This window comes from Colias eurytheme, chromosome 28 (assembly GCF_061535395.1).
Source record: "Colias eurytheme isolate Ceu_HAF_F1 chromosome 28, ilColEury1 Martin Lab GWU primary, whole genome shotgun sequence".
Taxonomy (NCBI): Eukaryota; Metazoa; Arthropoda; class Insecta; order Lepidoptera; family Pieridae; genus Colias; species Colias eurytheme.
The window spans coordinates 1,112,737-1,126,533 of NC_143007.1; the positions used below are offsets into that span (position 1 = coordinate 1,112,737).

At 34.0% G+C, this 13,797-nt stretch overlaps 1 protein-coding gene across 1 annotated transcript in view; it reads right to left on the reverse strand.

Annotated features, from left to right (window-relative positions):
• Positions 1 to 13,368, reverse strand: part of LOC149896442 (cysteine dioxygenase type 1) — a 29,374-nt gene extending 16,006 nt beyond the window's left edge. The window contains exon 1 of the mRNA XM_090117639.1: positions 13,201 to 13,368. The gene's annotated coding sequence lies outside the window, so the exon portion shown is untranslated. The remainder of the gene's footprint in view (positions 1 to 13,200) is intronic.
• Positions 13,369 to 13,797: the final 429 nt, after the last annotated feature.

Below are 13,797 nucleotides of genomic sequence, written 5' to 3' on the forward strand. Positions count from 1 at the left end.
TATACGATCTGGCTAAATGTGGATGACGAAATCGTAAAACATTGACGATTTAAGGATTTGGTCAAACTATGTTGGCCACATCATGAAATGGGACCATTTCACGAAATGATCAATCATTTCATGAAATGAGCAAATATACGATAATATGGTCACGACATATACACACCATGGTATAATCTATATCTCTTTAATTCTTTATACTGTACACACTACGTGAGTAGCCGGCTTTATTCTAACGTAACTTAGGCTACTTACATTGAAGAATTTATAGTTTCAATTTAAATCTGGTTAAATCTAGATATATAATTTAATCCGGTTTATTTTTGCGTAATTTTCGTTACATCAACTCATTAAAGTAGTAATTACTGTGTATCTAGTCAAGTAAATAATAAACTAGCTTTCTGCACGCAGCCTCGTCTGCTTTAACACATTGCAAATTATTTATTTATCTTCCACATGAACCGTTATATACCTCAAGAAAATCAGCAATTCATTAAATTCATTAATAAACAATACAGCTGAATATCATTGAGGCTGTTAATTAAACGCCGTTCAACAAAGAGTCTAGGCACTTGATGAAACGGCAGATTTAAAAATATGTCTGCGACATAAAGATTGTTTGATGCAATAACAAAATGATAAACATCACAATTGTTTACAAAGCTTTATATAATTAAGTATACTATATAGATAATGTTATTGCACGCCTCATAAGCGAAGCGTTGAGGTGGGTACTACTGTCACTTCGCGCAAAACATCTGATTTTTCAAACTTAAAATGTCTTTATGTATCATACATTGCACTTGTAAGATAATACATACACACACATATTAAGAAAAAACACTATTTTTAACGTTCATGATATTTTTGATGTCATTTTTGTTATTTAAACTAGTTAAAAAACAGTTTAAAAAAGTTCTGTCTTGGACGTCCGTGTGTCTGTATGTGCGGATCTTTTTTCTTGTTAACACGATAGCGACCGAAATACTTTACTAATCGAGTCTTTTTTTTTCTCTTACGCTTGAGTATGCTCAGGAATAGAACCCTTTCATTTTTCAGGGTCTGATTCGATGTGGTTTAATTGTTATTAAATAAACAAAAATAATAATTAATAAATATTTATTAATTATCATTAAAAAAAAATTATGAGGCGTGCACTTTTGGATTTTCCAAATTATTTTAATGATACTGCTGTTTATTTTTTATACGTACATTATTATTATAGATTAACTTTTAACACGTTAGCTGCGAAACAGGGCTTGAAACACCCTGTCCGTGTCTCGTCGTTATAGCGGTAGGAAAAAACTTAAACTTCTCTGTCGTGCGGGAGGCATAACTGCCATCTGGTTCAGTGTAGGAAAGTGATATCTATACAGGGTGTAATCGTTAAGTGTGCACAGGCGATTATTCCGTAACTATTGCAGATATCAAAAAACTTTAAACTGATATCGAAAGTACTTAACCTAATGAGTAAAATGGCCATAATACATTTTTGAAAATAAAACGAGAAATATCCAAAAATGTTACATTAAACGCTCCCATATATTTTATTTCCCATGCATTTTGTATTCATAGCAGATTATCGAAGTGACGTCCTCATTGTGCAATACAATGAGGAGCTCTATTTGCAGTTTCGAAATGAACTTCCCTTCAAATTTGCGAAGTAATTTAAGCAGAAAACCAAAAAAAGAAAGAAAAAGCTAAAATCTTTCATATTAAATGTACTAGGTTGATCCAAAAGTAATGATAATGGGATATTTCCTGTGTACATAAAAATATAAAATGACTGTTTTTTGCTTGCTCATGTTGAGTACATGTACACTAAGTTATCACAAAAAAATCATATCAATAGGCCACGTTTCCAAGTATTTACATTAATTTGAATGTGAACCGTGCGTGCCAGAATTTTTGCCGACAAAAAGAAGAAACAACAATTCGACATTTAGAGGGTGAATTTGAATTTCTAAATTCTTGATGAGATCAGGATAATTGTTTGGTACGATTTGTGACCATGGACGTTACCCGGGTTCACCATGTTTATGCTGAAACCAAGAAACAATTAATGGCCTGGAGGCGAGCTTCCAAAGTGACGATGAAGAAATTCAAAGTGAAAATTAGTGGGATAGATAAAAGCGGCAGTTTTTTGGGGCGCCGAAGGAATAATTTTGATGGAATATTTTAAGAAGGTAGCCACTATGTTGGGCACTTACTATACAGACCATATTAAAAGATTGCGGTAGGTTAGTAAGGAAAAGAGACATGGCAAACTGCGGGCTTGAATGTTGTTTCACCAAGACCACGCACCAGATCACAAAGCGTCAGTTGCAATGGCTGCCATTTAAAAATCGGCATTCCAAATGCTTGAACACCCACCCTGTTTGTTAGATCTAGCTCCTAGTTATTTCTATCTCCTTCCTCGGCACAAAAAACACCGTCTTAGCAAAAAATTTTAAGACGATAGCAAAGAGATGGCCGCGTTGAGGGGTTTTTACGGATGAAGTCAAAGGTTTTTTTTCTAAGTTTTGGAAAAAAAATATCGAAGTATATTCTCTAGTTAGAAGACTACCTAGCGAAATATTTTAACTGTAATGACCTGGTTTAATATTGATTATAATTACTTTTGGATCAACTCATGTACGTGGGATAGTGATATCTCATACTAAATGTATGGGAGGGTTTCAAGTGAATTTTTTAGATATTTCTCGTTTTATTTTTAAAAATTTATTATGGCCATTTTACTCATTGGGTTAAGTATTTTCAATATCAGTTTAAAGTTTTTTGATATCTGTAATAGTTACGGAATAATCGCCTGTGCACACTTAACGATTACACCCTGTATATCTGAGATGTGCTATTGATTCCTAGTTCAATGGTATACCGACCTTAATACCGGGTTTCTTAGACCTCGTGCCGCACTGAACTAATAAAAATTCTAACACAGTGCGGAACAAGGTTGCGAACACCTCGTACCCCGCGAACCTCGTACCGCACCCTAAACTAGCTTCACGCGGTTAGTGTTGTGCAACACATTCGAGACTGAGCACGCGACGAATTACGACTGCTGCCGATTATGTCGAAACGTTGCCGAAAAAAGTTAATCAAGGAGGAAGATGAAGAAAAACAGGGTGGTGAAACTCTAAAATCTGAAATCTGAAAAAATATTATTGCTTGGCCTGTTTTAATGAAAAACATCCATAAGTTTGATAAATAAATACAATTAAATAAAGTCGATATTTCTTTTCCCATCACTAAATTATATGAAAAACTGCTATCGTTCAGTGCGGTATGGGGTACATCAGACCCCACATTTTATTTTACCCATAGAATCTAAACTAACTAATCTAACCACGGGCGACGGTAGATTTAGGTTAATGAGCTCATTGTTAATAATAATCACGACAAAAGCCGCACACTTTGTCTTATTTGGCGCCAAAAAAAGGATTTTGATCTCCTACGGGCGGTGGGGTTTAATATGCCTCGTGCCGCCACAATGTCTCGTATAGGACAAGGTTTAAAACGACCCGTAACGCAGTAATGGAAAGTACAGATATATCTGTGCCGCAGTCAACGTGTTAATAATATTAAAAGTTAATATATTATATTGTTTTACGAATAAAACCATATAACTGACCATACTCACATCTTAAACATAATTTGTTTTCAGACTTTTTACGTATAGACCAGTACCCTTCCAAAATGTTATGTATGTTTGTACTATGTATGTTTGTTACTCTTAAAAAATATTATGTATGTTTGTTACTCTTTCACGCAAATACTACCCATGCTACCTAAACTCATGAACCGATTACAATGAAATTTAGCACACATATAGAGGGTAACTTGGATTGACACATAGGATAGGTGGTTTCCCGTTCCCGGAAATCCCACGGGAACGGGAACTATGCGGGTTTTTCTTTGAAAACGTCGGCGAAGCCGCGGGCGGAAAACTAGTAAAATATATGACATAGAGCTTTTATTATTTTTGCCTTGCCTGTAACCTGTTATTATTATTTATTTATTCGTATATAGAATAACTTTATTTATCTTCGAGATGACAATTATTCCATGAACGCTATAGAATGTAAATAAAACATTATATTTATTACCTATTTCTTGTTCATAAAAGCTTATGTTTCTAGGTAAATACCTTCCGTAAGATCTAGGCCGTCTACTTAGTGACTACCTAACAGGATTTTTATATATCGCCGTCATCTGGTTAAATCTGTTATTTGACTGAATGACTAGCGCGTTCATTGAATGACGATAATCAAATGAATAATTAGGCCGAAGGCATTGAGATAATATTACTACGTATGGAGGAGACACCACGAACAAAATCTGTGCGCCATTTTTTTGCTCTAACTAAGTTTTAAAAATTATTATCTAGTTAGGTACTTACGGATGAAAGTTATTCCTTTGCACTTTTCCGTATTATTTGTATTATTTGTGCAATATCGTAACACACACGAAGGCATATTTGATGCGTTTCACCTTAAAACCATTTAAAAAAACCGCTCAACATACGCCACATGGCGTATATTGAGTGGAACATAAGTGATGTAGGCGGTGTCGTCTCCATATTAATATTATCTCAATGGCCGAAGGTTGATTTAACAAACGTAACTCAACGTCAAACTAGTAAGCGGGTTATAATATAGCCGTTTGAACAGAGCGCATCTAACGCCCGGCATATTGTTGAATGACTAGCATATTCATTGACAGAATTTACTTTTTCCAGTTCCTATTTCTGTGTAGTTAGAAAAAACACGAACCTAACCTAACCCATCCCCTTATCCAAACCAACAAACTATGATAATTGACGTTCAATCAAGACGTCGAACGTTACATTCAACAACTTGACAAATTGTCGTTTAGTCATACAATTAAATGTCGTCATTCAATGAAGGCGCTTATAGTCATTCAATCAAATATCAAATTCCACCAGATGACTGCTACATATATGAATGGAAATTAATATAAATTAATGTTTTTATTATAAACGTTATTTGTGCGATTTATTACAGCACAGATAATAATATAAAACTGATTTAACGAAACAAAAAACAAATATTGATTTATTTGATGTTTATTTTTTAATTTCCGAAACGCTTCAAAATTAAATGGAACGTTTTATTGAATATTTTGAAAATAGGAAACTGTACAGGAATAAAAGATTTCTTTTTACTCAATTTCTTGTTATATTTAATCACGAGCTTTTGTGATTTTATTAGGCAGATCCTACTAATATTATAAATGCGAAAGTTTGTGAGGATGTGTGTGTGTGTGTGTTTGTTACTCTTTCACGCAAATACTACTGAACCGATTACAATGAAATTTAGCACACATATAGAGGGTAACTTGGATTAACACATAGGATAGGTTTTATCTCGGAAATCCCACGGGAAAGGGATGTATGCGAGTTTTTCTTTGAAAACGCGGGCGAAGCCGCTGGCGGAAATCTAGTACTATTATATATTTCAAAAGTTACAACAATTTATTTCAAAAATTTATAATATTCTTTTACCATCAGTAAGCTATGACCGCCTCCTTGGTACAGTGGTTGACGCGTGAGCGTAGAACCGAGGGGTCCTGGGTTCGATTCCTGGTGGAGACGAAGAAAAAAAAAATGTCTCGGTCTGGCAGGACACAGAAGGCTGATCACCTACTTGTCCCTAAAGAAAATCGATCAGTGAAACAGATGTATGAATAATGCATCTGCCCCTTACCCCACTAGGGGACATGGGACTTCACTTATCAGTAAGCTAAGGATATGATTTATATAATTTCTCCTCCTTTTTTGAGGTAGGTCAAAATGTTCAATAGTATAAACAGTTCAACGTAAGTATCAATAAAATCGTTTTTATTAACATAAATATTAATATAATATGCTAAGTTGAAATTATAATTGTTAATTTAAATAAATATGTTGATAAGAATTAATTAAATATATAAATAACTAGCGGTCCGCCCCGGCTTCGCCCGTGGTACATATGAAAAATAGATGTTGGCCGATTCTCAGACTTACCCGATGTGCACAGAAAATTTCATGAGAATCGGTCCACCCGTTTCGGAGGAGTATGCAGACTAACATTGTGACACGAGAATTTTATATATAAGATAAGATTATATTATTTATTACTTTAGTGATTTGATTCTATGACGTAGTAAGTTGCTTTGAATTGGTTCAATACCGACTTATCTATACTTAATATTATAAAGCTGAAGAGTTTGTTTGTTTGGACGGGCTAATCTCAGGAACTACTGGTCCGTATTGAAAAATTATTTCGGTGTTAGATAGTCCATTTATCGAGGAAGGTTATAAGCTACATATCACCACGCTAAGGCCGACCACCGAGTTTGGGACCACCAAAACGATTTTGTGACTCACTGTCGTACATTAATTATTGTAAAACATAAATCTATACTAATATTATAAAGAGGAAAGGTTTGTATGTATGTATGTATGTATGTATGGTTTTCACGCATAAACTACTGGACCGATTTTGATGAAATTTGGCACAGATAATCTTTAGACCCTGAGAAAGAACATAGGCTACCTTTTATTGCGAAATATGTACCACGGGCGAAGCCGGGGCGGACCGCTAGTGGACAAATAAAAATAAATCAATATAGTATTCACTATTCACAAATTCATATTGATTGAGATGGTTGTTAATCATCTCGATAGATGGCGCGCGCTGTGTCCCTTAGACACATAAAACTGAAACAATGGAATAAATTCGATCGCTCTAGTGGGTCACGAGTGGCTGAATTGGTCAGGCATCCGCCCTGGTTTGGCGCGAAAGGATGTGGGTTCGAGTACCGCCTCGTGATCGAATTTTTTTTATTCTTTATAAATTTATTTCATTTCAATATTAGTATTCTTTGTTATAAGTTGTGTAACACAACTTTCTTTTATCTATCTAGATTACTAAGAAATAAGAAATGGTACCTATAGATCAGTTTCAATTTATGTAGTAATATGCGCTCTAAAAATAATATGTAGTTCATTCGATCTAGGGATGTCGATCTCAAATCGATTAATCGGAGAATCGATTTTTCGGACCAAATAAATCGATTTTTTAAATCGATATGTCGTACTGAATCGATTCAGTGAATCGATATTTTACCCTTGAAAATCGACTTTCTATTTTTTCTTTTATGGTAAAAAAAATATATTTAGAATTAGCTGAATGTACTCACAATATAATGGATATATACATACTTTATTGGCAAGAACAAACAAACTCTATTTATCACCATGTTCACTCAATAGCCGTGATGTTTATGAGTATCGTAGGATCATCTGATCCCTGTGAGCGCCTTTTTTCGATTGCCGGCAACATCGCAAGTGATGAGCGGAACCGCTTGGATACCAGTAGACTTGACAATGTTATCTACTCTCTTGAATTTTTAATGTAACAAATACATTTAGAAAATAAATATCTTCTTTTATAATATGTGATCTGATAGTTACATGGTAATAAAAATAATTGTAATTATCTAATTCCCTGAACTAAAAAATTCCTGATTTTACTGATAAGTGATCCCAGAGATTGTTTATTATGGTACCATTCTTGTTTTTCATAAAATGGATTTATATTTACATTGTAAATACAAAATTGAAAAAAATCGATTTTTAGAAATCGATTTTTTAGACCTCGATTTTTTTATGAATCGATTTATCAAGTTACGATTCGAATCGATTTAAGAATCGATCTTTTTTGGAATGAATCGACATCCCTAAATTTCGATCTAGATAGAAAAATATTTTTAACACGCTTTTATTAGCTTCACCTGTATGTGTGATTTTTAGTCATTTTTTTATTATATTTATTTTCTAGCGGTCTGCCCCGGCTTCGCCCGTGGTACATGTTTATGTTTTCTTTCCATAAGAACCATCCTCGTACTTCAAGGAATATTATAAAAAAAGAATTATCGAAATCGGTCCACCCGTTCACGCGTGATGCCGTGACCAAGGAAAACGAGTTTTATTATTATATATTATACTAGTGGTCCGCCCCGGCTTCGCCCGTGGTACCTACATGTTTAAACTATCCTATCTCTCAAGTTGGATCGAACTGCACATGGTGTGCGAATTTTATTATAATCGGTTAAGTGGTTTAGGAGTCCATTGAGGACAAACATTGTGACACGAGATTTATATATATTAAGATATAAGATATTTAGGGAAAGCATATATAGTAAATGGTAATAACTACATAATAAGTAAATACTTATAGTTAACTTAAATTTGTCAATTCTTGTCAATTGGCCTACATTGTAAGTGATAACTTAGTTGACTTAAGTTATTCTCAACACAGAATTCGGTTCAAAGCAGTTATTGCTATATAATAATGTAAATATTATTGAACTTATGCGTATTTAAAAACTTATATATATATTATTACTAGCGGTCCGCCCCCGGCTTCGCCCGTGGTACATATGAAAAATAGATGTTGGCCGATTCTCAGACTTACCCGATATGCACAGAAAATTTCATGAGAATCGGTCCACCCGTTTCGGAGGAGTATGCAGACTAACATTGTGACACGAGAATTTTATATATAAGAATTATTATAATGTAGATTCCATTTTTTTTAATCTATATAATAAAAAAGAGCGTATGTGCCGAGACAATTTAGAGGTGCTTTAGTTTATTTTAAAAATAATTACATAACTATAGAGATTTTGCACGCCTCATAAGCGAAGCGTTGAGGTGGGTACTACTGTCGCTTCGCGCAAAACATCTGATTTTTCAAACTTAAATTTTTAAATTTAAGTTGAACTGAAATCTTTGAATATGATCGAATTTTCAAATATTTATCCACTAGCTGTGCCCTGTGGTTTTACCCGCAGTGCTCTGCTCCTGTTGGTCCTAGCGTGATTATAATTGATATTATATAGATTATAGCCTATAATAGCCTTCCGCGATAAATGGGCTATCTAACACCGAAATAATTTTTCAAATCGGACCAGAAGTTCCCGACATTAGCGCGTTCAAACAAATAAACTCTTCAGCTTTATAACATTAGTATATTATAGTATACTAGCTTTCCGCTCGCGGCTTTGCCCGCTTTGTCTAAAACCTAATAAATTATATACTAAAACCTTTAACCTGAATCACTTTATCTATTTAAAAAAAACCGCATCAAAATCCGTAGCGTAGTTTGAAAGATTTATGCATACAAAGGGACATAGGGACAGAGAAAGCGACTTTGTTTTATACTATGTAGTGAAATTTAATGCTAGAAAAATAAAAGCTGAAAAAAACATCGCGAGAACAGTCGCGGGACACAACTAGTATTATTGTGTATGTATTGAAATAAACGTCATGTATCAATAAAACAGTTTATTATTATCAATCAATGAGTTCCATTGACATCTATTGACTCGTTCTGTAGGTACAAACGAATAAACATAATTTATTTTTTCCACTAATTGTAAGACCTGACTTCGCTTATATTATAATTATAGGTTCGTAACTAACTCCTAAATTCTACTAATATTATAAATGTTAGAATGGATGGATGTTTAATACTCTTTCACGCAAATACTACTGAACCGATCACAATGAAATTAGGTTTGGAATAAGACATAGGCTTCTTTTTTCCGAAGATCCCACAGGAACGGGAACAATACGGGTTTATTTATTTATTTATTTATTTATAACACTTCATTGTACAAAACAATATAGGAAATTTGGTACAAATTAGTGAGGTACAAAAATTTTGCACAATAGGCGGCCTTATTGCTACACAGCAATCTCTGCCAGGCAACCTGGTAGGAAAGGAAATGTGAGAAGAATAAGGATAGCGCAAAAAAGAAATAAAAGAAAGAATATATTTAAAAAAAAATGCCTACATACTAGTTACATAAACTACATATATTTTTTGTTGGTTTTATTTTTTGAAAACGCGGACGAAGCCGCGGACGGGAAGCTAGTTTTTATATAAAATCTATGATACTGTGTAATAAATCATAGTTGCTAAGGATGTAAAACGCGAAAGTATGTGTTTGGTTTGTCTTTAACGTAAAAACTGCTATTCTGATATGGATGAAATTTGACATAGAGATAGATTATAGTCTGGTTTAGAATATCCAGGGTATATTTTGCGGGTATCAGGCGATTGAAGCGGGTTAAAGCCTAAAGATTATATGTATTAGAAAATATTTACATTATAGTAATTATATTATCCCTACTAATATTATAATGCGAAAGTAACTCTGTATGTCTGTCTATCTGTCTGTTACGCTTTCCCGCTTAAACCTCTCAACCGATTTTGATGAAATTTGGCACAGACAGTCTTAAGACCATGAGAAAGAACATAGGCTACCTTTTATCAAAACACCACGCGGGCGTAGCCGCGGCCGTAAGCTAGTTGGAAATAAAATTTTCAACATCTATACAGGGTGTACCAAAAAGTAGTGATGAACGGAAGCTGAGAGGTAGAGGACCTAGAGGGCTATCCGAATCACCCCCATGTATGTTATGCGATTTTTCGTATTTTCGGAGTTATGACGTTTTTTTAAATTTTTCACCTATCGCCGAGTACGATGATATTTTCACTCATGCTGACGTCAATAATTGCGGAAGATGCTTGATTTTTTTTGTGTGCTAAGCTGAAAGATAGGCCAATTCAGTATGGTAACATTTACTATCGTTAGATCTTTTAATGGAATAAAAAAAAGAATTAAATGGCAAGAAAGATAAAATTACCCAGTATGTTCACCACTTCAAGGGCCCGTAAAAAAATAAAATCACATAAAAAAAGTTTTCCGTTTGACTTTTAAAAATTTGCTCTATCTACCAGATAGCTACCCTGAAAATTTAATTTTATTATTCAGAAGGCTTCAATCGAAAAATTTAAATCTAAATGTGGTAAGTGCAAAAATTGAATTAACATGATGATCATTAAAACCAATAAATAGGTGTTTAATTACCAGAAATTTTTAAAATAACCCCGCTGTTGCTCAATGCAAGTGCGACATCACCGTAAAAAGGTGTCTTTTAAATGTCTGAATGCCCTTTTATCATTTTTAATGGTTTCTTCTGCTACTATGAATTTCCGGGTTATTTCGTCCAAATTGTGGCAGTCTCTCGTCTTTGTAGTATCCCCACGGAAAAAAATCAATAGGGTTTATGTCCGGGGACCGTGCAGGCCAGGCTAAAGGGCAAAGATACCCTGAAAGATGGATTGGTCGTTGCAGCCTGCGCATGCGCCGGTGACGCCTGCCTTAAAGCCTGGCCTCCACGGTCCCTCGACCTAAACCCCATTGATTTGTTTCAATGGAAATACTAAAAAGACCTCGGCTACTTGAGAGAATGCCACAATTTGGACGAAATAACCCGGAAATTCATAGTAGCAGAAGAAACCATTAAAAATGATAAAAGGGCATTCAGACATTTAAAAGACAACTTTTGACGGTGATGTCGCACTTGCATTGAGCAACAGCGGGGTTATTTTAAAAATTTCTGGTAATTAAACACCTATTTATTGGTTTTAATGATCATCATGTTAATTCAATTTTTGCACTTACCACGTTTAGATTTAAATTTTTCGATTGAAGCCTTCTGAATAATAAAATGAAATTTTCAGGGTAGCTATCTGGTAGATAGAGCAAGTTTTTAAAAGTCAAACGGAAAACTTTTTTTATGTGATTTTATTTTTTTACGGGCCCTTGAAGTGGTGAACATACTGGGTAATTTTATCTTTCTTGCCATTTAATTCTTTTTTTTATTCCATTCAAAGATCTAACGATAGTAAATGTTACCATACTGAATTGGCCATTCTTTCAGCTTAGCACACAAAAAAAATTAAGCATCTTCCGCAATTATTGACGTCAGCATGAGTGAAAATATCATCGTACTCGGCGATAGGTGAAAAATTGAAAAAAACGTCATAACTCCGAAAATACGAAAAATCGCATTACATACATGGGGGTGATTCGGATAGCCCTCTAGGTCCTCTACCTCTCAGCTTCCGTTCATCACTACTTTTTGGTACACCCTGTATATGTATATAAAACTCAAAGGTGACTGATATAGTGATCTATCAACGCACAGCCCAAACCACTGGACGTATCGGGCTGAAATTTGGCATGCAGGTAGATGTCATAACGTAGGCGTCCCCTAAGAAAGGATTTTAGAATATTCATCCCCCAAGGGGATCAAATAGAGGATGAAGGTTTGTACCATGAAAATTTATCTTTTTCACGCAGGCGAAGCTGCGGGCAACAGCTAGTTAAAAATAATTTGTAACTATAATGTCAATAATTATTTTAAAAAGTTGCAGCATGCAAAAGCTTCAATTAGCTATGAAAAAAGCTTACTTCGTGTGCGTTTGTTTGCACTTGTATCTTAGTTTTTAATTGACGGAGTTTCCTATTATTAATGCATAAATATAGATAACTACCTATTTTATTTAAGAACTTTTAAACGATAAAAATAATTTTCTTAAATGAAATGAAATGAAAAGTTATTTGTATTACTAGCTTTCCGCCCGCGGCTTCGCCCGTGTTTTCAAAGAAAAACCCGGTCCCGTAGGATTTCCGGGATAAAACCTATCCTATGTCCTTTCTCGGGTATAAAAATATCTCTATACCAAATTTCATGAAAATTGGTTCAGTTGTAAGGCGTGATTGAGTAACAGACAGACAGACAGAGTTACTTTCGCAATTATAATATTAGTATGGATTAAATTTATTTGTATTTTATTATTAAAAATTAAAACATTTAAATAGGTCACAATTCTTTGTAATACCAAATTCAACATTTTCGAAGAGAGTAAATTAGCATACTTAATAAGTTACGTCCATAACGTCGAAACTTTTAATATTTTATTTTTTTGAAAAAATAATTACCGATAATATTTTTTTTTAATTTACATTTTTTTCCTCTTTTTTTATTACTTTTTTTTCTCCATGATATCGCTCTAAAAATCTTAAACTAGGCAACATACGTAACATTTTCCTTTAGAAACATACAAACTAACAGACTGCACAATATTACAGGTTCTACATTCCTGTTACGTGCACTATAAAGAACCAGTTGTTTTTACAACAAAATAAACAAATAAAAAGCGCGCAAGGCCTGACTTTCAACCTTAACTTTAAAACTCTAAAAATAACTTTTCAACTAAGCTTTAGATCACTAAATTAACGTCACAAGAACATGCATAAGACAATAATAATATTTACCTTGGTTTATCTAGACTTCAAGTAGCAAAACAACTCTCAACAGGTTACACATTCACTTGAATAACACAGAACATAAATTATATACAACCTTTTTGCAAAACCGTTAGCGCAACCTCGTTCGCGCGCTGTCAATTGGCGAATGACAGATAATTTTCCCGCGCGTAAACTTTTATTTGACAGTTCTGGAAAGTTATCGTGTCTAAAAGTATCCCTACTATCCCGGTGCGTGGTAAAAGTGTGTTTGCAATAGATTGCTGGCTCTGTAAGCGATGATCTGTATATGACATGCGCGGAAAGCATTGTATTGATTACTTATCTTTAAGGTACAAAATGTGAACCTTAGTGCAAATTATTGCTAAAATGATTCTGAATAATGTAAATATTTACTTGTAGGTACTTGAATATCCAAATATTTATTATAAGAAAATGATCACGTGTTTTATAATATGGCTATGTCGTATTCATTGTTTTCCATGTTGTTCTGTTTCCTTACTTATTAAGGGCCCTTAGTAGGTGAAAACGGAAAAATGGACTGTTTTCTATGAGCTAAAACTGAAGATATTGAAGTTTTTTCGCACTGGAATTTCTAATATGTAT